This window comes from Palaemon carinicauda, chromosome 29, assembly GCF_036898095.1.
Source record: "Palaemon carinicauda isolate YSFRI2023 chromosome 29, ASM3689809v2, whole genome shotgun sequence".
NCBI classification, from domain to species: Eukaryota; Metazoa; Arthropoda; class Malacostraca; order Decapoda; family Palaemonidae; genus Palaemon; species Palaemon carinicauda.
In genome coordinates, this window is record NC_090753.1 from 86,745,284 (window position 1) to 86,770,683 (window position 25,400).

At 43.4% G+C, this 25,400-nt stretch overlaps 1 long non-coding RNA gene across 1 annotated transcript in view; it reads left to right on the forward strand.

The window, feature by feature from the left end:
• The first annotated feature begins 20,069 nt into the window (after positions 1–20,069).
• The window catches only part of LOC137622853 (uncharacterized), a 29,242-nt gene continuing 23,911 nt past the window's right edge, over positions 20,070–25,400 (forward strand). Inside the window, exon 1 of the long non-coding RNA XR_011040497.1 lies at positions 20,070–20,144. This is a non-coding gene — a long non-coding RNA (uncharacterized lncRNA). The remainder of the gene's footprint in view (positions 20,145–25,400) is intronic.

Below are 25,400 nucleotides of genomic sequence, written 5' to 3' on the forward strand. Positions count from 1 at the left end.
ATGCTCACATGCCAACCCTTGGAGGTATACCGAGTATATGGTTATCGCAACAGGCAGGATCTTTATCAGCGATAAGATCGGCACGGTCCCCCTGGAATATGTGGAGTTCTTCCCGAACTTTGAGGCTTACCCGGACTGTTACGTCCGGCTTCGTTCTGAACCTGCCTCTAAAGAAGAGACTGAACCCAAGGAGGCGATAGTGTTCGATCTCTCGAAGGCCCAGGCTATGCTAGCCACCGCATTTAAAAGTAGAGGTTTTACCTGCTCTAAGCTTCCGGCCCTGAGCAAGAAGCACCCTACTTACGTCGCACCCGACGATGCAGTCCTTCCCTTCATGGAAAAGGCCTTCGCTGCGTGCCACAAGGCTGTGGAAGAAGGAAAACCCTGCCCTGCACTGGAGGAGTGCAGACCCTTCTCCATAGTAACTCCCCCCGACGCTTGACACTGGAAGGATATCCAGCATACCTTCGTGGTGGGAAAGCTAGATCCTGACGTAGCCGGACGTCAGTTTAACGAAGTCCTCCCGAAACTCAACGACCCACTCCTTCGTCGGGAACAAGATACGAAGGAAAGGCTTGCAGCATCCATGTCCCACCAGGTACAACTTGATGTCATGGCTGGTGACACCAGAGTCCCGGACCACTACATGGTACTCGCCAAATCCCACATGGCAACTCTGGTGAAGGACTTGTACCACTTCATGAAGGCTCGGAGAGCCTGTCGAGAATTCGTGTTCTCAGGTGCCACTGTGAAACACGAACCCCGGAGGCTGATTTCCTCCAACATCTGGGGTAAACACCTCTTCCCCTCCGATCTCGTGAAAGAGATCACTGACAAGGCTGCCACTAAGAATAGGAACCTTCTCAATAAGTGGGGCATGTCAAAAAAGAGGAAATCCTCTCAGGACGATGGCCCTCAACTTAAGAGGAAATCCTCCAAGCAAAACCACCAGCAACGTCAACAGCGACGACAGTTTCCGGGACCCGCTACTCCCCAAGTGGCTGCTCAGCCACAACAGACCTTTCAGTTGGTCACCCAACCGGTTTTGTCCCAGTCACCGGTTTTCACCCCTGCCTTTGAGCAACGGACAACTACCTTTCGTCCCAAAGGTAGAGGCTCAAACGGGTGCGAGCAGAGACGCATCTCGCCGCCCCTCCAGAGGTAGAGGAGGAAGGGGAGCTAGCGGCCGAGGCAGTAAGCCCTCGGGACACCAGAAGCAATGAAGTGCTTCCGGTGGGAGGAAGACTCCGCCAATTCCAGGATCGTTGGACCTTCGATCCCTGGGCACACAGCATCGTCAAGAAAGGTCTAGGCTGGAGTTGGACTCAACCATCCCCAACCTTCCAGCAATTCTTCCAACGATCAACCCCCCTTCTGGAAGAATATGTCTTAGATCTCTTGAACAAGAAGGTGATAAGGAGGGTAAAGTCCACCAGGTTCCAAGGGAGACTGTTTTGCGTCCCCAAGAAAGACTCCGACAAACTCAGTCATTCTGGACTTATCCCCCCTCAACAAGTTCATAGCGAACGACAAGTTCAAGATGCTGACTCTTCAACAGATAAGGACCCTTCTGCCTCGAGGTTCTTACACGGTCTCCATAGACCTGGCGGATGCCTACTGGCACGTTCCAATGAACCATCACGCTTCCTCCTACCTAGGATTTCGACTCCAAAGGAAAAGCTACGCCTTCAGGGCCATGCCCTTCGGCCTCAATGTGGCCCCTCGGATCTTCACAAAGCTGGCGGACGCCATAGTACAACAATGGCCTACCTCGACGATTGGCTAGTCTGGGCTCCATCGCCCGAGGATTGTTTAAAATCCTACAGCAAAGTCACCCAGTACCTAGAACACCTGGGATTCAAGATAAACGTGAAGAAATCTCGCCCCTCTCCAGCTCAGAAGTTCCAATGGTTAGGAATCCAGTGGAACCTTCAGTCACACCGCCTTTCCATCCCCCAGAAGAAAAGGAAGGAAATAGCAGGGTCTGTCAAGCGACTACTGAAATCCAAGCGGATCTCAAGACGCCAGCAGGAACGAGTTCTAGGCTCTCTATAGTTCGCCTCGGTGACAAACCCGGTGCTTCGTGCACAGCTAAAGGATGCCGCGGGAGTCTGGAGACGTTCTGCATCCATCGCTCGAAGAGACCTCAAGAGACGGCTCCCAAACAGACTTCGACTTCTCCTCAAGCCGTGGTCGGAAGCAAAGGCCCTGAAAAGGTCCATCCCTCTTCAACACCCACCTCCATCACTCAACATCCACACGGACGCTTCGCTGGAGGGTTGGGGAGGTCACTCCCACCAGAAACAGGCTCAAGGCACGTGGTCTCCACTATTCAAGACGTTTCACATCAACATCTTGGAGGCCATGGCGGTCCTTCTAACACTGAAGAAACTCTCCCCGCCTCCCTCGATCCATATTCGTCTAACCCTAGACAACTCGGTGGTAGTTCGATGTCTCAATCGCCAAGGCTCGAGATCGCCCCAGATAAATCAGGTGCTTCTAACAATCTTCCGTCTGGCAGAGAGGAAGAAGTGGCACCTATCTGCAGTTCACCTACAAGGATTCCGCAACGTGACGGCGGACGCTCTATCCCGGACAAGCCCGATAGTTGGAATGGTCTCTAGACGCAGGATCATTCTCCTTCATCTCCCACCAAGTCCCGGAACTTCAGATCGATCTCTTAGCAACGAGCGACAAAAATCAACTTCCTCGGTATGTGGCCCCGTACGAGGACCCCAAGGCAGAGGCGGTGGATGCCATGTCCCTGGATTGGAACAGATGGTCCAAGATCTACCTGCTCCCTCCCACCAACCTTCTGCTGAAAGTCCTCTCCAAGCTGAGAACCTTCAAAGGGACAGCGGCCCTAGTGGCTCCCAAGTGGCCCCGGAGCAACTGGTACCCCCTGGTCCTGGAGCTGCAGCCCACGCTGATCCCTCTCCCGGGCCCAGTTCTCTCCCAACAAGTACAGAAGTCGACTGTCTTCGCTTCATCATCGAAAATCAAGGACCTTCATCATGATTTTCTCTCCCTAGCCGCGAAGAAGAGGTTTGGGATCTCGAAGAAAAGTCTAGACTTCCTCGAGGAATACAAGACCGAATCCACAAGACGGCAATACAAATCATCTTGGAGAAAATGGGTCTCATTCGTCAAGGCAAAAAATCCTACGGAAATCACCATTGATTTTTGCATGTCCTTCTTCATTCACCTTCATGGACAGGGATTAGCAGCCAATACGATTTCTACTTGAAAATCGGCCTTGACTAGACCACTGTTGTATGCCTTCCAAATTGATCTGTCCAGCGACATCTTCAATAAACTGCCGAAAGCATGCGCTCGTCTACGCCCAGCACCCCCACCGAAACCGATCTCCTGGTCATTGGACAAGGTGCTCCATTTCGCCTCCAACTTGGATAATGATTCATGCCCTCTCAAGGATCTGACTCAAAGTTATATTTCTCTTTGCTCTTGCTTCAGGAGCCCGAGTCAGCGAAATAGTGGCATTATCAAGAGAAGAGGGTCATATCCTGTTTACTGATTCAGGAGACCTTACCCTCTCCCCGGATCAGACGTTTCTCGCCAAAAACGAATTTCCCACCAAAAGATGGGGCCCCTGGAGAATATGCCCCCTGAAGGAAGATGCCTCTCTATGCCCAGTAGAGAGCCTCAAGGTCTATCTTCGCAGAACTTCGAACTTTGGTGGAGGCCAACTCTTCAAAGGAGAAACATCGGGCAGCGACCTGTCACTGAAACAACTAAGAGCGAAAATCACCTACTTCATTCGCAGAGTGGATCCTGACAGTACACCCGCCGGTCACGATCCTAGAAAAGTTGCATCGTCTCTGAATTTCTTTCAGAGTATGGACTTCGAAAGCCTTAAAAGTTTCACAGGCTGGAAGTCCTCGCGTGTTTTCTTCAAACATTATGCGAAACAAGTGCACGAAGTCAAACATTTTGTGGTAGCCGCAGGTAGTGTTATGAAACCTGCACCTAACTCTGCATAGAACAGCGAGTTACTTGGGACTCTAACTCTTCGGGTGCCTATGTTGACCCTCGAGCGATACGTAGTGATGTCGAAAACACTTAGTGCTTTCTTATAACTGTTCTTATCCCAGGTGAAATGTCATAGTCGTCACACGAGTGCCGCATTCCTAGAGCATGATGTGTTTTAATTAAAGACTGACGTTCCTCGAGAACGAGTGCCTACTAATAAATTTGAAATTCCCTTTCAGATTCAAGAGCAAGTCTTTATTACTATGTACATTATAATTTGTTGTAAATTAACTTTACTTATTACTGCAATTCATTTATTTTTTCTGCAATTGTGAAATAAAATTCTTATTTTCTTGTGCGTCTCAATCCGCTCCTACTTATACTATGAAATACATGTCTGTCATAGTTTTATTATCCCCTTCCTTATTGGTAATGAAGATACTAAGGTCTTAACCCTTATTATATATTCACCTTTGCAATATAATATTCCAATACGAATACTTACTCTTCATACCTTAGAGACGAGACTATTCTTCTCTACATACAGTGCCCAACCACCACTTGTCTGCCTTCGAGAATGTTCCGATACGAATGCCAACCATTCAGTCTTGTCTCCAAGTTCTTCAGGTTCTTCTAGCAGGGTGAATAGCCCTTCGATAACCACTTTGATCTCGGCATGGCCCGTGGGAACTTCACTGCCAAGGGGGGCAGGAAGGTTTCTTCCCTACGGTTCTTTTATTAAGATTACTATGCTACCTTGTTCAAAGCCTTTGGCACTTACCCAATAGGGGAAAATCTACCACGATACATAGATTCTCTGGTATTCTTCCATCAGGACGCCATGGCTTGAGCCCAAAAAACGGATTTTGAGCGAAGCGAAAAATCTATTTTTGGGTGAGATAGCCATGGTGTCCTGATGGACCCTCCCTGCTACTTCGTCCAGTTTTTAGGTCCCACCCTGCTCTGCTGTATCATGGTGATCGGCAAGCAACTGGCTTCAGGATGAGGACGGACGTGACGTCATTTAGCAATGGCGCCCGTTTGTTTACGTCTCGAGTACCAAAAGTAGCCACGAACGAGATTAGCTGTGGAACGGCTCCCAGCTATTCTCCGCCCCTACACACCGAAGTGTTAACTCTGTTTAGGGTGTAGATAGCTATGTGGCGCGTTAATACATGCGTCCCCTGTTGATATACGATGTCTTAAAAGGGAAACCTTTAGGATACTCGCTCCAGAAGTTAGAATTCTGTGATAACCTGTGGTTAAATTCTCTGGGAATATCTAGTAGTTATATACCCTAGGAAGCTACCAAAAAGGAACCTTCCATCAGGACGCCATGGCTATCTCACCCAAAAATAGATTTTTCGCTTCGCTCAAAATCCGTTTTTTTTAGGGGTTATGGTATGTCAATAAACCTCAAGGTTTTTAATAAATTTTTAAAAAATGGTCCTCCGCAGTATCGAGGATATGCACACAGATGACTCATGCCCGAAAGCTTTGAAAATTTTACGTAAATTTTTTAATGGCTCTGCTTCCTTGTAAACAGGCTATGAAAATTATACAATTTTATGAATCCATTGATTTAGATTTCATTTGGGTAATTCAAACCTGTTACTTAGGTATTCTATGACTCTTCCAGATTTTTATTTATATATTTCTTCCAGATATCGAGTTACTTCGACATGAAATAATTGGGGTTGAAGCCTTCATAACAAGATTGCCATCGAAGATCTGCTACTTGAATTGGCTAGGTATGTAGCTGTCATACATTTTACCTTCATGGTTAAACTACCTAAAGTTAGTCTTCCATGTAGAATGGTGCAATATTAGGTATGTCATTGGAACTCGCATGAATTAAGATCTTTATAAATTCACTATTTTGAATCTCATACTGGTGGAACCTTTAACAAAGTTAAATTTTGATCAAATCCTGTTTTGTTCCTAATGTCATTTTTGCACAGGCAATGGGAGCCTCCTTTCGCCTTATACCGAAGAAGAACTGATAGGTGGTGCTTCTGTAGTAAGTTCCATGTTCGAACAGAATAAAGGACCCCACGATTTTTATTTTAAAATATTTGGGGTTGTCTTCAATATTATGTAAAACTTTATTACAGCTCATTTGTAATGATGGTTACGGTAAAAACGTGTTTGATAGTCTGATAATGGGAAATGGAAGCAGTCCATATTTGAACTAAGGCTGGTGCACAAAGCTACAATTTAGCCTCTCAAGTGTGTGTAATCCAAAGTAATTGAATTAATAAAATTCCAAAATATTAGTGAACAATGAGATAACGTTGAATCGGAGCAAAGCAAGCTACAGCAGAGCAAAAGCCAATTGAACTAAGTGATTTCAGTAACCAAAAAATACTAGCCCCTGGGGGTTAAGTGAACCAAAACTCTGCTTGCCAGGACAGAGGAACAGTGTTTATCTGCGAGAGAAGAGGGGTATGGCAGAACTAAAGCCAGTGTTATTTAGGCCTACGAACATACAATCAAATATAACATAGAAAATGTTATTGAAAAATAACTGTCCAGAAGTCCTAGCAAACAAAAAGTACTGTACCAGTATATTGTTTCATTACTACCACAGTACTGAATTTTTATTATGGTAACATTTTTTTGATTGGAAACATTTTAAGGTTAACTCAAATATCATACAATTAGACTAGTACACGAGTTTGCCTTGGGTATTGCAGTCTATTTCATTAAAAATTTTGTACCTTTAAGTACCTTATCAGAGGTTAGGAATATAGTTTTATTAAGTCCAAGAAAGGACTAAAGCATGTTGTGTAAGACCCAAGCTTTAGTCTGTGTTCATGCCTTTTGTAGTTCAGATTTTAATTTAAGCTGTCCTTTTTCACTGATCTGTCAACTTTCTAAATCCTCAAGATATCGTAATAGCCAATCAATCAAGATGATTCCCTGAGACAAAAGGAATTTATTCATAGTTTAAAAGTGTTCCTATGCTAGTACAAACCAGTCTTTTAGTAGAAGTATATCAGAAATGGCTTTCAAAGCAGTGATATAGCTACACGATAAGCCATCACAGGGCACAGAGCTACCACTTTGATTTTGGCTGCTGGACAGTATTATATATCTGCTTCATATCTGGCTGAATTGATCTTTTTTTATGTACAGTAGACGTTGTATGAAAGGTATATTGAAGGAAGACAATATGCAGTATTCTTGAAAAAAAATGTATCAGTTTGGTTTTGTGCAACCTGTTGGTATCCACATATACCTTTAGTGAAGGCCATTCTTATGTGAAGGCTTCCAGCCTAAGTGTTGTTGCTGTCTAACAAAATGGTAAAGGTTTGTCAAGAAAATGGTTTCCCAGCAATCTTCAGGCAGGAATGTCTGTTTATGCTAGAAACCTCTGGTTCTTTACTCACTCTTCACTACCCTGGCACTAGTCTGAAATTACTCCCTGGGCTCTGTCTGGAATGCAAGACACAGCAGGATAACTCTAGCCCTCACTATGCCCATGGATCTTGTTCAGCCCTGGTTATAACGATGTTTTCAGATCCAGTGGCTGTAATGAATGGCTTTTGCTAATGAAGCTTTTTTATGGCCTGTTAGCATTGTAAGAAAGCCATAAGAGTGCTTATTCATTTTTTATTCTCAATAGGGAAATACTGTCACAGTAAACCCATATATTCTGACTTTTTTTAATTTCTAGTAATTGATGAATTAGGGTATAATTTTAAAGTAATTTAAATACTGTAAATAAATCAATTTTAGATGGTTAATTCAGTAGAGAATATTGAGTGAATCTTAACAGCCTCAATGTATATTTCCTGTTGGAGACCTTGATGTATTTTTCCTGTTGGAGACCTTGGGCTTTTAGCATTCTCTCTCCAACTAGGGTTGTAGCTTGGCTATTATTTGAATGGGTAAACTGACTAGTAAGTTTGTACTCTGAATTTGGTCGTATCTAGCTTTTAGGGAATACAGAACAGAACGTGTAGTAAAGAAATTTTCAAAGCTGATAAAGTTTTACTGTGGCACCCAAGAGCTTAATTCTCCACAAAGCCTAGTGTTAAGTATCGGAAGAATGTGATTACCTTGAAATTAAAGGTAGAAGTGCTGATTAAATATTGGAAAGGTCCAAGGGTTTTCCTATTGCGTTGGCGAGCCGAATATTCTAGTGTTTTGCGGGTTACAAAGATAAATAAAGTTTTCGTAATGCTTGGCACAAGTGGACCGCATGGTGCAGTGCATATAGCAGTAGTTAATATGGCAAGGATTTAAGATAGAGAATACATTTGTGGATAGAGGATTAGCACCACTCCTTTCTTTATCCTGGTGAAGGTGAAGTGTTCTGACAGTTTATCACTGATACTGCTTAGGACCCAGGTCAGAGCAAGCACTAGTAATACACCATTAGCTATGTTGCCTACTTTTAACAATCTAGCAAAGGATTTGGTTATTTCAAGCAGTGGTTTTAACTGGATAACTCTTGCATCGTATTCAAGAAAGTATTGGTGGTCCACGAGAAGTTTTGTAAGATGCATTGCTGGGAAGGAGTACAAGCTAGAGCATGTAAAGAGTATGGATAAAAAATGTTTGTAACTACAATAGTTTAAACTATTAATAATACAGTACATATGTGTATCTTGAATTAGAAATAAATTTAAATCTGCAGTATTTTACTTACGTAAACATGAATATGTAGATATGAGCCCAAATGTAAATTTGTAATAAACATACTGGCAGTGTGGCACTAGATTGGCAATGCTAATACAAAGTAATTTTCTAACAAAACAGATTTTTCTCGAAGGAAATATATAACGGCCCACCTTATTCTTCAAAGAATAGTGCGCACTGCTTTTAAGGCTGTCAAGGACAGGTGGGAAAACAAATTGTAATTGATTTATCAGAAGTTTCCCAAGTTCTAATCACTTCTACTAATTTTTATAAATTTTTTCCTTCAGGTAGAAGCATAAATCACAATTTTTCCTTAACGGGTGCACTATAATTGTTGTGCTACACGAGAGGGTGAGAAACGCCCACTCTTGATTAAGGAATCTTCACCACCTGAAGCTTTATAAGCTATAATGGAAGAAATTAAGTGTAAAAGAAGTTGCTCATCAATAAGAAAAGCTGCTCATTACGTACGACAAAAGTTGCTCATCACATATGACCGTACTCCCATGCCTACCGCTAATCTGCAAAACCTTCAAAATCTTCTAAATATTCTCCAATCCTAATGGAAATTCACTGCAGTGATGGAATAGCATCCTCTGGTTGCAATGAGTAAGTGTAGTATTTGATCATTTTTAGTTTGTGATTTCTAACATCCTATTTTCCAAAAAGAAATTGGCTTACCAAATGTTAATATTACCCAATAGGTTTCTTTCTGGAAGGAAAAGCCCTAGTATGTCTTCATTACTGGAGTAGCACACACTTGGTATTGATGAGGTCAAGGATAGGTAGGCTAATGGATCTGATAGTAAATCTCTTAATATATTATTACTTTTTATTCCAAAGATCTAATAACTAAATAATTTTTAGCATTTTTTGTAACTATTCTTACAGCATAGATTACTCAAGGGGACCGTCTGCCATGGTGTTTTGACATACCAACTTTAAGAAATCGAAAATACTTTTATTGCTTCGATGTATGCAGAAACATACGTGCTCTCCAGAAGTTTCAGCCAATTAATTTTACAAATAATGAGGATATAGCAGTCTTTAAATAACAACGTCATCCTTACTGCATTGTCTGCATGACTGAGTTTGACAGAATCGTCTGTGACAATGGGTGGAGCTGGTGTGCATTCATGACAATATCACTGCACAGTGAGTTATTTATAAAGATTAGGAACAAAAAAGGACAGTATGAACAATAACATAACTTTAATAACCCTACTTAACCTCAGAATTTTACACTCGAAAAATGTATTACACAAATGCTGTGTTGGTATCAAATGTGAGGTTAACCTTAAACTACTGATAAAATTGTCATTGACTTGAAAACCATTATATACTGTAGATGTGGAGTTAGACAGGAACTTATATTCTACCTTTGTGTATTTGTAACTGCAAAATAATTACTTTAATTTGAAAGGTCATACTGGTGTATAATTTTTACCACTAGTGTAACTTGGTGGCAAAAGATTTTATAGGTCCTATAGGATAGGTAGAATGGAACATTCTTTTAGACTTGGGCAGCAAAGAGGATTAGGAAACTACCCTGGAATCTTGCATTATGCACTATAGGTACTAGAGATCATTAGAATAGTTCAAGCCTCTAGCATCCTGGTTTAAAGGTAATACCTGTTCTTGCTTTTCTTGAACTTAGCTATCTGAAATAAAGTTTACAAAATGGTGCAAACTGTGTTGAGTAGCTACGGCTGCCCTAGTGCCTGGCCAAATGACGGATTTTGAGCGAAGCGAAAAATCTATTTTTGGGTGAGATAGCCATGGCGTCCTGATGGAAGGTTCCTTTTTGGTAGCTTCCTTGGGTAAATAACTACTAAGATATTCCCAGAGAATTTAACCACAGGTTATCACAGAATTCTAACTTCTGGAGCGAGTATCCTAAAGGTTTCCCTTTTAAGACATCGTATATCAACGGGACGCATGTATTAACGCGCCACATAGCTATCTACACCCCGAACAGTTAATGCTTTGGTGTGTAAGGGCTGAGAATAGCTGGGAGCCGTTCCATAGCTAATCTCATCCGTGGCTACTTTGGTACTCGAGACGTAAACAAACGGGCGCCATTGCTTAAATGACGTCACGACAGTCTTCATCCTGAAGCCAGTTGCTTGCTGATCACCATGATACAGCAGAGCAGGGTGGGACCTAAAAACTGGACGAAGTAGCAGGGAGGGTCCATCAGGACGCCATGGCTATCTCACCCAAAAATAGATTTTTCGCTTCGCTCAAAATCCGTTTTTTGGGCTCAAGCCATGGCGTCCTGATGGAAGAATACCAGAGAATCAATGTATCGTGGTAGATTTTCCCCTATTAGTAAGTGCCAAGGGCTTTGACAAAATAGCATAGTAATCTTAGTAAAGAACCGTAGGGAAGAATCTTCCTGCCCCCCTTGGCAGTGAAGTTCCCACGGGCCATGCCGACGTCAAAGTGGTATTGAAGGGCTATTCACCCTGATAGAAGAACTTGAAGAACTTGGAGACGAAGCTGAATGTTTGGCATTCGTATAGGAACATTCTGAAAAGCAGACTAGTGGTGGTTGGACACTGTGTGCTGAGAAGGTTGGTTTCATCTCCGGGGTATGAAGAGTAAGTATTCGTATTGGAACATTACATAGTCAGAGTGAATATAAATTAAGGGTTAGTATCTTAATTTCTCCATGAACCATAAGGAAAAGGGGATAATAAAACTATGACAGGCATGTATTTCATAGTAAGTAGGAGCTGATTGAGACGCACAGGTAATAAAATAGAAATTTTATTTCACAAATGCAGAAATTAAATGAATTGCAGCAATAAGTAAAGTTCATTTACAGTAATTATAATGTACATAGTAATAAAGACTTGCTCTCGAATCTGAAAAGGAATTTCAAATTTATTAGTAGGCACTCGTTCTCGAGGAACGTTGGTCTTTGATTAAAACACATCATGCTCAGGGCATGCGGCACTTGTGTGACAACTATGACATTTCACCTGGGATAAGAACAGTTATAAAAGCACTAAGTGTTTTCGACATCACTATGTATCGCTCGAGGGTCAACATAGGCACCCGAAGAGTTAGAGCCCAAGTAACTCACTGTTCTATGCAGAGTTAGGTGCAGGTTTCATAACACTACCTGCGGCTACCACAAAATGTTTGACTTCGTGCACTTGTTTCGCATAATGTTTAAAGAAAACGCACGAGGACTTCCAGCCTGTGAAGCTTTTAAGGCTTTCAAAGTCCATACTCTGAAAGAAATTCAGAGATGATGCAACTTTCCTAGGATCATGACCGGCGGGTGTACTGTCAGGATCCGCTCTGCGAATGAAGTAGGTGATTTTTGCTCTTAATTGTTTCAGTGACAGGTCGCTGCCCGATGTTTCTCCTTTGAAGAGTTGGCCTCCACCAAAGTTCGAAGTTCTGCGAAGATAGACCTTGAGGCTCTCTACTGGGCATAAAGAGACATCTTCCTTCAGGGGGCATATTCTCCAGGGGCCCCATCTTTTGGTGGGTAATTCATTTTTGGCGAGAAACGTCGGATCAGGGGAGAGGGTAATGTCTCCTGTATCAGTAAACAGGATGTGACCCTCTTCTCTTGATAATGCCACTATTTCGCTGACTCGGGCTCCCGAAGCAAGAGCAAAGAGAAATATAACTTTCCGAGTCAGATCCTTGAGAGGGCATGAATCATTATCCAAGTTGGAGGCGAAATGGAGCACCTTGTCTAATGACCAGGAGATCGGTTTCGGTGGGGGTGCTGGGCGTAGACGAGCACATGCTTTCGGTAGTTTATTGAAGATGTCGCTGGACAGATCAATTTGGAAGGCATACAGAATTGGTCTGGTCAAGGCCGATTTGCAGGTTGAAATCGTATTGGCTGCTAATCCTTGTCCATGAAGGTGAATGAAGAAGGAAATGCAGAAATCAATTGTGATTTCTTTAGGATTTTTTGTCTTGACGAAAGAGACCCATTTTCTCCAGGATGATTCGTATTGCCGTCTTGTGGATTCGGTCTTGTATTCCTCGAGGAAGTCTAGACTTTTCTTCGAGATCCCAAACCTCTTCTTTGCGGCTAGGGAGAGAAAATCATGAGATGAAGGTCCTTGATTTTCGATGATGAAGCGAAGACAGTCGACTTCTGTACTTGTTGGGAGAGAACTGGGCCCGGGAGAGGGATCAGCTTGGGCTGCAGCTCCAGGACCAGGGGGTACCAGTTGCTCCGGGGCCACTTGGGAGCCACTAGGGCCGCTGTCCCTTTGAAGGTTCTCAGTTTGGAGAGGACTTTCAGCAGAAGGTTGGTGGGAGGGAACAGGTAGATCTTGGACCATCTGTTCCAGTCCAGTGACATGGCATCCACTGCTTCTGCCTTGGGGTCCTCGTACGGGGCCACATACCGAGGAAGTTGATTGTTGTCGCTCGTTGCGAAGAGATCTATCTGAAGTTCTGGGACTTGGTGAGAGATGAAGGCGAATGATCTTGCGTCTAGAGACCATTCCGACTCTATCGGGTTTGTTCGAGATAGAGCATCCGCTGTCACGTTGCGGAATCCTTGTAGGTGAACTGCAGACAGGTGCCACTTCTTCTTCTCTGCCAGACTGAAGATTGGGAGAAGCACCTGATTAATCTGGGGCGATCTTGAGCCTTGGCGATTGAGACATCGAACTACCACCGAGTTGTCTAGGGTTAGACGAATGTGGATCGAGGGAGGCGGGGATAGTTTCTTCAGAGTTAGAAGGACCGCCATGGCCTCCAAGATGTTGATGTGGAACGTCTTGAACAGGGGAGACCAGGTGCCTTGAGCCTGTTTTTGGTGGGAGTGACCTCCCCAACCCTCCAGCGAAGCGTCCGTGTGGATGTTGAGTGATGGAGGTGGGTGTTGAAGAGGGATGGACCTTTTCAGGGCCTTTGCTTCCGACCACGGCTTGAGGAGAAGTCGAAGTCTGTTTGGGAGCCGTCTCTTGAGGTCTCTTCGAGCGATGGATGCAGAACGTCTCCAGACTCCCGCGGCATCCTTTAGCTGTGCACGAAGCACTGGGTTTGTTACTGAGGCGAACTGTAGAGAGCCTAGAACTCGTTCCTGCTGGCGTCTTGAAATCCGTTTGGATTTCAGTAGTCGCTTGACAGACCCTGCTATTTCCTTCCTTTTCTTCTGGGGGATGGAAAGGCGGTGTGACTGAAGGTTCCATTGGATTCCTAACCATTGGAACTTCTGAGCTGGAGAGAGGCGAGATTTCTTCGCGTTTATCTTGAATCCCAGGTGTTCTAGGTACTGGGTGACTTTGCTGCAGGATTTTAAACAATCCTCGGCCGATGGAGCCCAGACTAGCCAATCGTCGAGGTAGGCCATCACCTGGACGTCTCGTAGGCGGAGCTGTTGTACTATGGCGTCCGCCAGCTTTGTGAAGATCCGAGGGGCCACGTTGAGGCCGAAGGGCATGGCCCTGAAAGCGTAGCTTTTCCTTTGGAGTCGAAATCCTAGGTAGGAGGAAGCGTGATGGTTCATTGGAACGTGCCAGTAGGCATCCGCCATGTCTATGGAGACCGCGTAAGAACCTCGAGGCAGAAGGGTCCTTATTTGTTGAAGAGTCAGCATCTTGAACTTGTCGTTCGCTATGAACTTGTTGAGGGGGGATAAGTCCAGAATGACTCCGAGTTTGTCGGAGTCTTTCTTGGGGACACAAAACAGTCTTCCTTGGAACCTGGTGGACTTTACCTTCCTTATCACCTTCTTGTTCAAGAGATCTAGGACATATTCTTCCAGAAGGGGGGTTGATTGTTGGAAGAACTGCTGGAATGTTTGGGGTGGTTGAGTCCAACTCCAGCCTAGACCCTTCTTGACGATGCTGTGTGCCCAGGGATCGAAGGTCCAACGATCCTGGAATTGGCGGAGTCTTCCTCCCACCGGAAGCACTTCATTGCTTCTGGTGTCCCGAGGGCTTGCTGCCTCGGCCGCTAGCTCTCTTTCCTCCTCTGCCTCTGGAGGGACGGCGAGACGCGTCTCTGCCTGCACCTCTGTTTGAGCCTCTACCTTTGGGACGAAAGGTAGTCGTCTGTTGCTCGAAAGCAGGGGTGAAGACCGGTGACTGTGACAACACCGGTTGGGTGACCAGTTGAAAGGTCTGTTGTGGCTGAGCTGCCACTTGGGAGGTAGCGGGTCCCGGAAACTGACGTCTTGGTTGACGTTGCTGGGGTTTCCGTTTCGAAGATTTCCTCTTAGGTTGAGGTCCGTCGTCCTGAGAGGATTTCCTCCTCTTTGACATGCCCCACTTGTGGAGAAGGTTCCTATTCTCCGTGGCGGCTTTGTCGGTGATCTCCTTCACAAGGTCAGAAGGAAAGAGGTGTTTGCCCTAGATGTTGGAGGAAATCAGCCTCCGGGGTTCGTGTTTCACAGTGGCACCTGCGAACACGAATTCACGACAGGCTCTCCGAGCCTTCATGAAGTGGTACATGTCCTTCACCAGGGTTGCCATGTGGGATTTGGCAAGTACCATGTAGTGGTCTGGTACTCTGGTGTCACAGGCCATAATGTCAAGTTGGACCTGGTGGGACATGGATGCTGCGAGCCTCTCCTTCGTATCTTGTTCCCGACGAAGGAGGTGATCGTTAAGTTTCGGGAGGTCTTCATTAAACTGACGTCCGGCGACGTCAGGATCTAGCTTTCCCACGACGAAAGTATGCTGGATGTCCTTCCAGTGTCGAGCGTCAGGGGGAGTAACTATGGAGAAGGGTCTGCACTCCTCCAGTGCAGGGCAGGTTTTCCCCTCTTCCACAGCTTTAAGGCACGCAGCGAAGGCCTTTTCCATGAATGGAAGTACCGCATCTTCAGTTGCGACGTAGGTAGGGTGCTTCTTGCTCAGGGCCGGAAGCTTAGAGCAGGTAAAACCCCTACTCTTGAACGTGTTGGCTAGCATAGCCTGGGCCTTCGCGAGATCGAACACTATCTCTTCTTTCGGTTCGGTCTCTTCTTTAGAGGCAGGTTCAGAGCGAAGTCGGACGTAACAGTCCGGGTAGGCCTCAAAATTTGGGAAGAATTCCACATCTTCCAGGGGGACCGAGCCGATCTTGTCGCTGACAAAGATTCTGCCGGTCGCTATCACCATATGCTCAGCATACCTCCATGGGTTGGCATGAGAGCAAGCGGGGAGATCCTTAACCGAGATCTTCTTCGGTTCTTTGGATCCTATCATGGACCTGATGAACTCCTGATTCTCCTTTAACTTGTCGTCCATGACGGCTTTAATCAACCGGAGCATTTCCTGAGTGGATGATGAGGGTTCCGGGGTCGTGGAGGTAGACGGGAGAGACACTTCCGTCGGTGTAGGAGTAGGGGCGGAGATGGAAGGAGGAGCGACCTCTTGCTCCGACTCGGCGTATTCCACCTGGTCTTTGTCATCTTCAGCTCCTTGAGCCATAAGGGTCTTCTCCGTACCCTCCGAGACATCCGACATGTGTTCGTCATCATCGGAATCTAGGCGGCAATCGTGCATGGACTGGGCCATGACTACATCAGGTTCCACCGTAAGTTGGACAATGGGGATCAAATCCTTGGGCACCACAGAATCAGGGGAGGCCTTTGGGAACAGAAGTGACCTCAATTCTTCAGTGGCCAGGTACGGTCCGGTGGCATTCTTCTGGAAGCCACGCACCCATTTGCGTAGCTTCTCTCGAGCAATGTCCCTGATCTCCGCTGAGGGAGAGTTATGGAAGCCATCAGCTATGTGAGCCTGGCAGACCGTACAGTTCAGCGGGTCCCAGAACTTCAAATCCCCTTTCTTGTTAGCACAAGGGGTGTGAGTCCTGCAGGCCGTATGCCCGTAGAAGTGCGGGCGTTTCACAGCGCAGAAGTCGAAGTCACACTTCATCTGCTCCTCCTGTGGAAGAAAGAGAAAATGAGTATGGGGGAGTCATAAGAATGGCTCAAGCTAAGTTAACATTAATCATTAATTTTAACTTAATGAAGGGTGTGATGCATAGAGATTGAAGTAGTAAAGAGAACATACTCCATGCATCCCGCCCGGCTGGCTACCGCAAGCTTTATCCCTGGATAATCCGAGATGGCCGAAGGCACAGGATAGTATTCCTTAGAAGTCCATAGGGCAATGGAATTCCATGGAAATGCCAAGGATAAGTTTGGGACCGAGGCCACTCAGTCCCAAATTAGGGGGCTAACAGGTCCCTTAGGGTAACTGCTTCAGGCAACCAGCCGCGCTAAGATACACGCAGCATGCTGGAATTTTGAAGAATGCAAAGAGACAGCATGATTACTAATAGAACAGTACCAAGGCACTGATCTAATAGCGTAAACAGGCCATCTGTTTGCAGTGTAGGGCTATCAGTATTCGTATGATAGCTAGTAGAAGGGGGTGCAAGTATTCTTGACGCCTCCGGGGGGTTCCGGCAAACCTCTTGCACGCCGGAGGCCGCTCCAGCAGAGATTCTGGCATTAGAACAGACAATATATAAGTCAAGAGTAATACCAGGGTGGCGGCCGCCGGCACAACGGCGGCACGCCGGCAGAGGAGCGGCGGCTCCGGCAGTCGGAGGATGCCGGATTGGTGACTGGGACAAGGATGGTTATAGCGGAACCAGGTTGCCGGCAGTAGATGCCGGCACTCCGGTGGCCGACCGGCAGGCGGACGGCGAAGCTATGAGGAAGGAGGAGAGCCATCGGCAGGAAGCCGGCGGCGGTCGGCAGTCCCCCGGCACGCGGGGGGGCTGGCGGCCATGAGGGTAAGGGGAGAGTCACCAAGGTAGGAGGCGGGTATCGCCGACAGTGGAGGCGGCAAGGGACCGGCACCCGGATAGTGAGAGAGACAGGGGGAGGGATGTAAGAAGTCCAGTCATGGACTCCCAGACATCCCCCCCTGAGAGGGTGTACCCATGATAGAGGCTGGCTCTATCACCCAGAAGCAGGGGTCTCAGAGGACCGGGAGCTAGGGTAGCCCAAGGGAGGGCTAGGGGACACCCAAAGAGGGGGAGACCTCTACATACAGAACACATCCAGTGGCTAACCCCATAGGACACTATGAAGGGTATATGTACCAGAGCGGATTGCACATAGAAGCTCAAGGTAGCCCTATCACTCCACCCTAAGGAGGAGTTGTAGGACAGGGGACAGATGGGTATAGACTAACCTAAGTGTAGGCTAGGCTATACAAGAGATAGGTGGGGAGGGGAGAAGAGAAGTCTTCCATGGAAGGGGTTCTGTACCAGAGCGGCCACTAGGGAAAGGGAGGACACTCCCTAACCTAAGATAAGGCAGCCTGGCTGAAACGGTGCATGGGTACAGTTTCAGCAGGGGACAGAATAACCTTTCCAAAACCTAACCTAGAGCAGGGCTAAGAGCCCTGAACTAGGAAAGATAGAAGACATATCGCTATCGCAGGACAGTCATAGACTAGTCCTAGCCATAGAGGAAGGGCTAGCCGTTCCTCACTCTCGGACGCAACCCTAAGGGGGGTTCATTCCCTTAGGGAGGACTGAGAGGCGATAATATACTCCGTTAGGCGCTTGATCCCTTTACTTAGTAAGGGAATCAAGGCTAAACAGGGAATGCCAAGGGCAGGGGGATGAAGGAAGCATATAGGGGTCCTACAAGTAGGTTAGGTTAGGAAGGGACACTAACTAACCTATCCCCTATATGGTTCCTGAAGGCGAAAAACACTTGCATCACAGTCGAAAGTATTGTAAAATAATGCCACTATCTTCATAACTTAGCCTAGGATCACTAATAAAATCATGCATGAACACTGATATATAGGCACTCTGGCCTGGGGGCTATAGAAGCCGACTGGTATGAGGTCAATCGATGACCGATAAAAAGCGTCAAAACACGATATAAAAGTTCCTAGCTATGAAGACTAAATAAACTAATGTTATCGATTAGTAAATGAGGCCAGAAGCGTTGTTGTGGCTAACTAAATAAGGCATGCATAACAACAACGACGCCATAAAATGGCGGGTCCGGTAGAGGCACAGCTCTGCCACAAAACAACAAATATCTCGGAAAGTAATATTTACTTTACGGTCAGAGCTTAACTAAACAATACTGGAACCTTGTACTCAACTTTCCAGAAGAAGGCGAGGCCGAAGGTAGCGACATAACGTAGATGCAAAGCGATAAGTAAGGCACAGGGAAAATCCGTCTAAGTAGGGCGAGCTACTGAACAAAGAATGAAGACGGTCGTGACGTCATTTAAGCAAAGGCGCCCGTTTGTTTACGTCTCGAGTACCAAAGTAGCCACGGATGAGATTAGCTATGGAACGGCTCCCAGCTATTCTCAGCCCTTACACACCGAAGCATTAACTCTGTTCGGGGTGTAGATAGCTATGTGGCGCGTTAATACATGCGTCCCCTGTTGATATACGATGTCTTAAAAGGGAAACCTTTAGGATACTCGCTCCAGGAGTTAGAATTCTGTAATAACCTGTGGTTAAATTCTCTGGGAATATCTTAGTAGTTATTTACCCAAGGAAGCTACCAAAAAGGAACCTTCCATCAGGACGCCATGGCTTGAGCCCAAAAAGCCCAGTTTCTAAAACTTTTGGCATTGAAGGCCAACTGAATCTGGTTATGTAGGGACCAGACTTTAAAATCAGTTGAATATAAATTTTCAAACCCCACAAAAAAACAATATACAGAATATACAATTATTAGTTAAGCAGGAGGTAATTAAGAAATTTTATAAAACTGCATAAGCAACACTGTAGGTTTAAGAACAAACCTGAATCTGCAGGAAATCATACCAGATTCTTAAAGAATTGCTGCATTATAAATTGTTCAGATTTAACAGCTTGAAATCTACTCCCTAAATTCTCCTAATGAATTTGGTTATAAGCGCACTTTTAGAAGTGTGGTTGTAGAAAACAGTATTTCTGTGAAGCGGGTTTTTTCGCAATACTTGTGAAAGGAAGGAGGAAACTCCTGTCCCATGAAAAACTTAATTTTTAGGGGTTATGGTATGTCTATAGTAAACCTCTAGTTTTCCAATAAATATTTTAAGTTATTGATTCCCAACAATTTAGGTGGTCCTCCCTAGTACCCAAACGGATATGTACATTGATGACTCAAGCCCGATAGCTTTAGTGAGAAATTTTTAATAAATTCTTGAAATTTGGAAATCGCTAAAACTAGTATGAAATTTGTTGTTGTGGATGGCTACCGAAAGATGTCCTGAAATGTCTGGTATTATCGGTAGTTTTGTGGTATTGTAATAGTATTTTATCATGGTAAAGAAATTCCATTTTCCTTGTTTCTAGCCCTCAAAGCTGAAATTTATATAAAATGTTTAATATGGCTCTAGCTCTTTGTAAACAGGCTATGAAAAATTTTACAATATTTTTAGGAATCCAGTGGTTTACAGAATTCAATTGGGTAATTCTGACCAGTTACCTATGTATTGTAATTTTTCCAGATATTGATTTATATAAATCTCTTCCAGATACGGAGTTATTTCGACATGAAATAATTGGGTTAGAAGCAAGGTTGCCACTGAAGATCTGCTCCCTGATAGGTATGTAGCTGTCATACATTTTACCTTCATGGTTAAACTACCTAAAGTTAGTCTTCCATGTAGAATGGTGCAATGTTGGTTACGTCATTGGAACTCTCATAAATTAAGGTCTTTGCAAATTCACTATTTTGAATCCCATATACTGGTGGAACCTTCGAGTTAGATTTTGATAAAATCCTGTTTTGTTCCTTATGTCATCTTTGCACAGGCAATGGGAGCATCCTTTCACCTGTTAGCCAAGAAAAACTGATAGGTGGTGCTTCTGTAGTAAGTCGCATGTTCAAACAGAATAAAGGACCCCACGATTTATATATTAAACTATTTTGGTTGTCTTCAATATTATTTTGAAGTTAATCATAGCTCTTTTGTTAACGATGGTTAGGGTAGAAAAGTGTTCGATAGTCAGATAATGGGAAATGGAAGTAGTCCATTTTTTAACCGAGGCTGGGGCACAAGGTTACAATTTGGCCCCTTTAAGAGTGTATAATTGAACTAAGTAATTGAATTAATAAAAGGCCAAAATATTAGTAAAACCTATTCTTGCCAGAACAGGGCCAAAATATTAGCAAAACCTGTTCTGCTTGCTAGAACAGGAACGAGTAAATGTTGAATCCCAAGCAAAGCAAGTTACGGCAGAGCAAAAACCAGTATAACTAAGTGATTTCAATAACTCAAAATACTAACCCATGAGATTAAGTGTAGCATAACACATTTTTCTTGCCAGGACATAAGAGTGAAGTGAAGCGGGTTACGACAGAAATAAAGCCAATAAGTGTTTAGGCATAGTAACATAGAAGCAAATATACTCTAAGGAGATATTTTGTAATACAATGAACAATGCTACAGAAGACTCCATAGAAAATGGTTTTGAAATATGTCCAGAAGTCCTGATAAACAAAGCGCCAGTATTTTAATTGTTTCATTACTACTATGGTACTGGATTTTGATTATGGTAACTTTTTATGGCTGGTGGAAACATTTTAAGGTTGAAATATCAGACTGGTACACGTGTATTTTAAAGGTACAATATTTTGAATATAATTGACGGCAATGCCCAACGTCAACTCATGGTTTTTCTCTTGGTAGTGACTCGCTATAGCACAAGTTAATTTTCTCTAGAAAACTCCACAAAAGTATGTCTTATTTTTACAAATTTTATTGCATTGTTCCGTAATCTTAGGGATCTAGTAAATTGGGTACCTTATCAAGGATTAGGAATATAATTAAGTTGGAGAAATCACTAAAGCATGTAGTGTGCAAGACCAAAGCATCAGTGTTCTTGCCTTTAGTTGAATTTTAAGCTGTCCTTTTTCCCCTGACCTCAGTCAACTTTTTAATTTTATTTGATTGTGGGTCAAGGGTACAAGCGGGCATTATGATCAAACTGGAGATGATTCTACTTGATTCAAAGGAAATTGTCAATAATAAAGCATAAAAATCTGTTCCTACACTAGTACAAACCATAGTCTTTTAAGAAGTATATCAGAAAAGCTTGAAATGGCTTTCGACTTTTGATAAAGCAGCGATAATAGCTAGAGGATAAGCCTTGATAGGCCACAGGTTTACCACTTTAGTTTTTGGCCACGGGGCAGTACTATATATCTGCTTATTTTTGTATGATTTTGGAATTAGAAATGAAGATGGTGAATATATATTACAGTACAGACGACACGTTTAGAATATATAACTCCTGGTTTCAGAAACTAGATAAGCACTTGATAACCAAGTGAAGGAGTGGAAAACTAAAGAAATTGCAACCTAAACTTAGTGTTGACAGGGTAGCAGTGGAAGATGTGGGCGAGTAGGATAGGTGTGGTGGGTCGTATACGACCCGAGGTTTAAAAAAAAAAAAAAAAAAAATTTGCCATAATTTTTCATCCGTAGTGGTTGTGAGTGATGTTGACCTGCAAGACCTCAGTTCAGTGTGCGCAGCAGTTGGGTGAGGACGCATTTCATCCCAGCTCTTTTTCCTTGTGCTATTTCTGAGATACACTTGGGTCGAGCTCGACCCATCACTACCTAATTAAGGTAAGTTATGTAATATCACTTTATGTAATTATCGAATGTGCACTAGTGTTTAGACGTGTATAAAAAAGGATTGTTGTAAAGTATTTGTGAATTGTCTTCTACACCTTATGTTTTTTATAAAATAGCTTATAAATTCTCCCGTTTTTGTAAGTTTGTACCTTTATGATAATTTCATTATGATCATCATTTTAATTTTTTTTTAATTTCAATATCTATAAACTTCAATTCTAGCTACCATATTATTTTTCTGCAAATCCTCGAACAATTATGTAGTAAATGACTCGCTGATATTGACATATCTTTCTCCATTTCAGGTAGCAGATTTGACCCTCCAAGGTGGTGGGGTTGGCACCCATTTTGAGAGCATATCTGACACAAGCTGTCATAGTTCTGTATTTTTTTTTTTTTTTTTTTTTTTTTTTTTTTTTTATAAAATTTCTGATATTTCCATGCATAAATACCATGCTCAGCAATGGATATAAGGATTTGTCTTAAAAAATTTCATGATATAACTGCCAAAAAAAAAAAAAAAAAAAAAATTGCCACTTTATAAAACATTAAATATTATCCAAGTGCAGATTCTTTTACATATTTTTGTTGTACAACAATACAATATCCTGTAAAAATTTCAGCCACTAACTGTCATTTACCTACCCCAAAAAATGTTGAAAAGAGGATAAATTTTTTTAGCCAAAAATTTTTTTTTTTTTTTTTTCCTCATTTCAGGAAACTTTCCCCGGATCTCAGAAAATGGTGCTCAATTATCATAGAATAAGTGCTTAGAATAGTTTTAGTTTATTTCCATATTTAGATTTTTGGTGAATTTTTTTTTTTGGTCATTTTTTGTATACTTATTAATTTATTTGTAATAAATACTCTTTTTGAACTTTGCTTCTATTTACTTTTTTTAAAGATTTTTGTGCTATTAAAAGATTGTGAATTTATTTGTAAATTAATTTTTCATGTTTTTATTTTGGACCTCGGGTCGAGGTCGACTCAAGGTAGCCTACCTATTTTAAGGTGGTCGAATAACTATACCTATCCAGGTTAAATATAGTGCAGAGAGAATGATGTCGGCATCCCGAACAGTCGATCTGCATACTACATCTGGATTGCAGATCCTCCTCGAGGTTTGTGTAATCATGGCTTTACCTTGATCCTTGATGCAGCTCGTGTCCCTTCCACTTCTAAAGCAGTGCCTTCGGCACCTTCCGCTTCCAGAGCAGCGCCTTCCGCTTCCAGAGCAGCGCCTTCCGCTTCCAGAGCAGCGCCTTCCGCTTCCAGAGCAGCGCCTTCCGCTTCCAGAGCAGCGCCTTCCGCTTCCAGAGCAGCGCCTTCCGCTTCCAGAGCAGCGCCTTCCGCTTCCAGAGCAGCGCCTTCCGCTTCCAGAGCAGCGCCTTCCGCTTCCAGAGCAGCGCCTTCCGCTTCCAGAGCAGCGCCTTCCGCTTCCAGAGCAGCGCCTTCCGCTTCCAGAGCAGCGCCTTCCGCTTCCAGAGCAGCGCCTTCCGCTTCCAGAGCAGCGCCTTCCGCTTCCAGAGCAGCGCCTTCCGCTTCCAGAGCAGCGCCTTCGGCACCTTCTGCTTCAGCTCCATAAAATGCTAAACCTATCTGAAGAGGAAATCTGAAAGAAGTGGGAGCTTTAAATTGAGTGCCCAAGAAGTTTGACCTATGACCATCAAGGTTTGTGCCAAGGATAAAACTGTGGCGTAGGTATCCTAATACTTTGCTCATTAGTGTGAAGACAAATATAGAAAAAGGTGCCTCAACTGTTCTTCCTGAAAATGCAATAGTTTTTTTTTTTCATTTTGTCTGACCATTATTGATTTTAGTTAATAATTTGAGATTTCAAAAGCTGCATACTCTCCAAATATTCGGCTGATTTGTTGGAAACTTGGTATTTGGATAACCGAACGATGCCCGCATCCACGTTCTTGAGTCAGATTTTTTTTCTTTTTTTATTACTAGTTAAAGTATTGTAGTTAGAAATTGGTCTTGCTCCATAATTTCATAGAAAATTGTCATGTTTGGTGTCCAGTGAAACAAAAGGGACAGATTACAATACTACATCTAAGTGAAAGATTCTGATTTTTATAGATTGGTAACAATTTAAGAAAACAATGGATCATTAAAGTTTGGTGTCAAGTGAAAGGGGAGACAGAACACACTGGATAGTAGAAAGATTCTGGAATTGGTGATTAGTAATTATCAATTGTTGAGAACAATGGATTTCAAAGCTGATTAAACCAGTCGTTTGCAGTCAAGGGGAGGGATAGGAGAACAGGAATATACAACAATGGTTATTGCACTCTAATGGTCAAGTAATTCATTAACTAGAATAAATGCTCTCGGAAACCTGAAAAGCTGCGACTATTCCAATCATGTTAAATGCAGCCTTCATCCTGTAGTAGTTCATTTGACCTTATTTTGGGTTACACTATCAAATTTTGCACTCTTTGGTAATCTTTGATAAATAATAGCATGAAATGAAGTATAATCACTTAGTTAATATGCACTGCTCAGCAAATATTGATACTTTCAAAGGCCTGGGGTTACTGATTCTCTTATAGGTGTATGGACTTGACTGTTGTCCCAAGATAATGGCTGTTGTCGAGAAAGTGCAAGGTGCATACTTGCGTGCATCCCTTTAATTGGGTTATGTATGTATATGTTCTATTAAACCACCACCTAGGCAAGGCTACATCCAATGCTGTTCAAATAAAACTTACTAGCTGAAGTTAGGTGGTACCAGGTTATAAATTGGTAAAAAAATTTTATACTTTAAAAGTAGTATTAATTCTACAGGTGTTATGCAACCCCCTTAAGGTATGTCATGAATTGGTAGTTTATCTAGGTTCTAACCTTTAATCTAGATCTATTTAGATTCATATAAATAGAAAAAAACATTGTTTTCAGGTGCGCCCCATCCCAGTATCCTGGTGTGAAAAAATGGAAATGAAGTCAAAGCACAACTTTGATACTCTAACTGTTTGGATACTATGGACGTAAAAAATAGAAAGTTCTTGGCAATCAAAATATACTGCTGAAAGATATTTTGGCATCTGGAGTAATATTCGTAGTTATATGAAGTTCCTGCAGTCTTATGCTCAGGTGGGTAAATTTTATCTGGTGGATTTCCATTTGGTTCTGGGAACTGTGATTTAAGAATTTTTTTATTGCTATGGGTTATTTTGTTTTATGGGTATGAAAAATTATGTAAATCTGATTAAT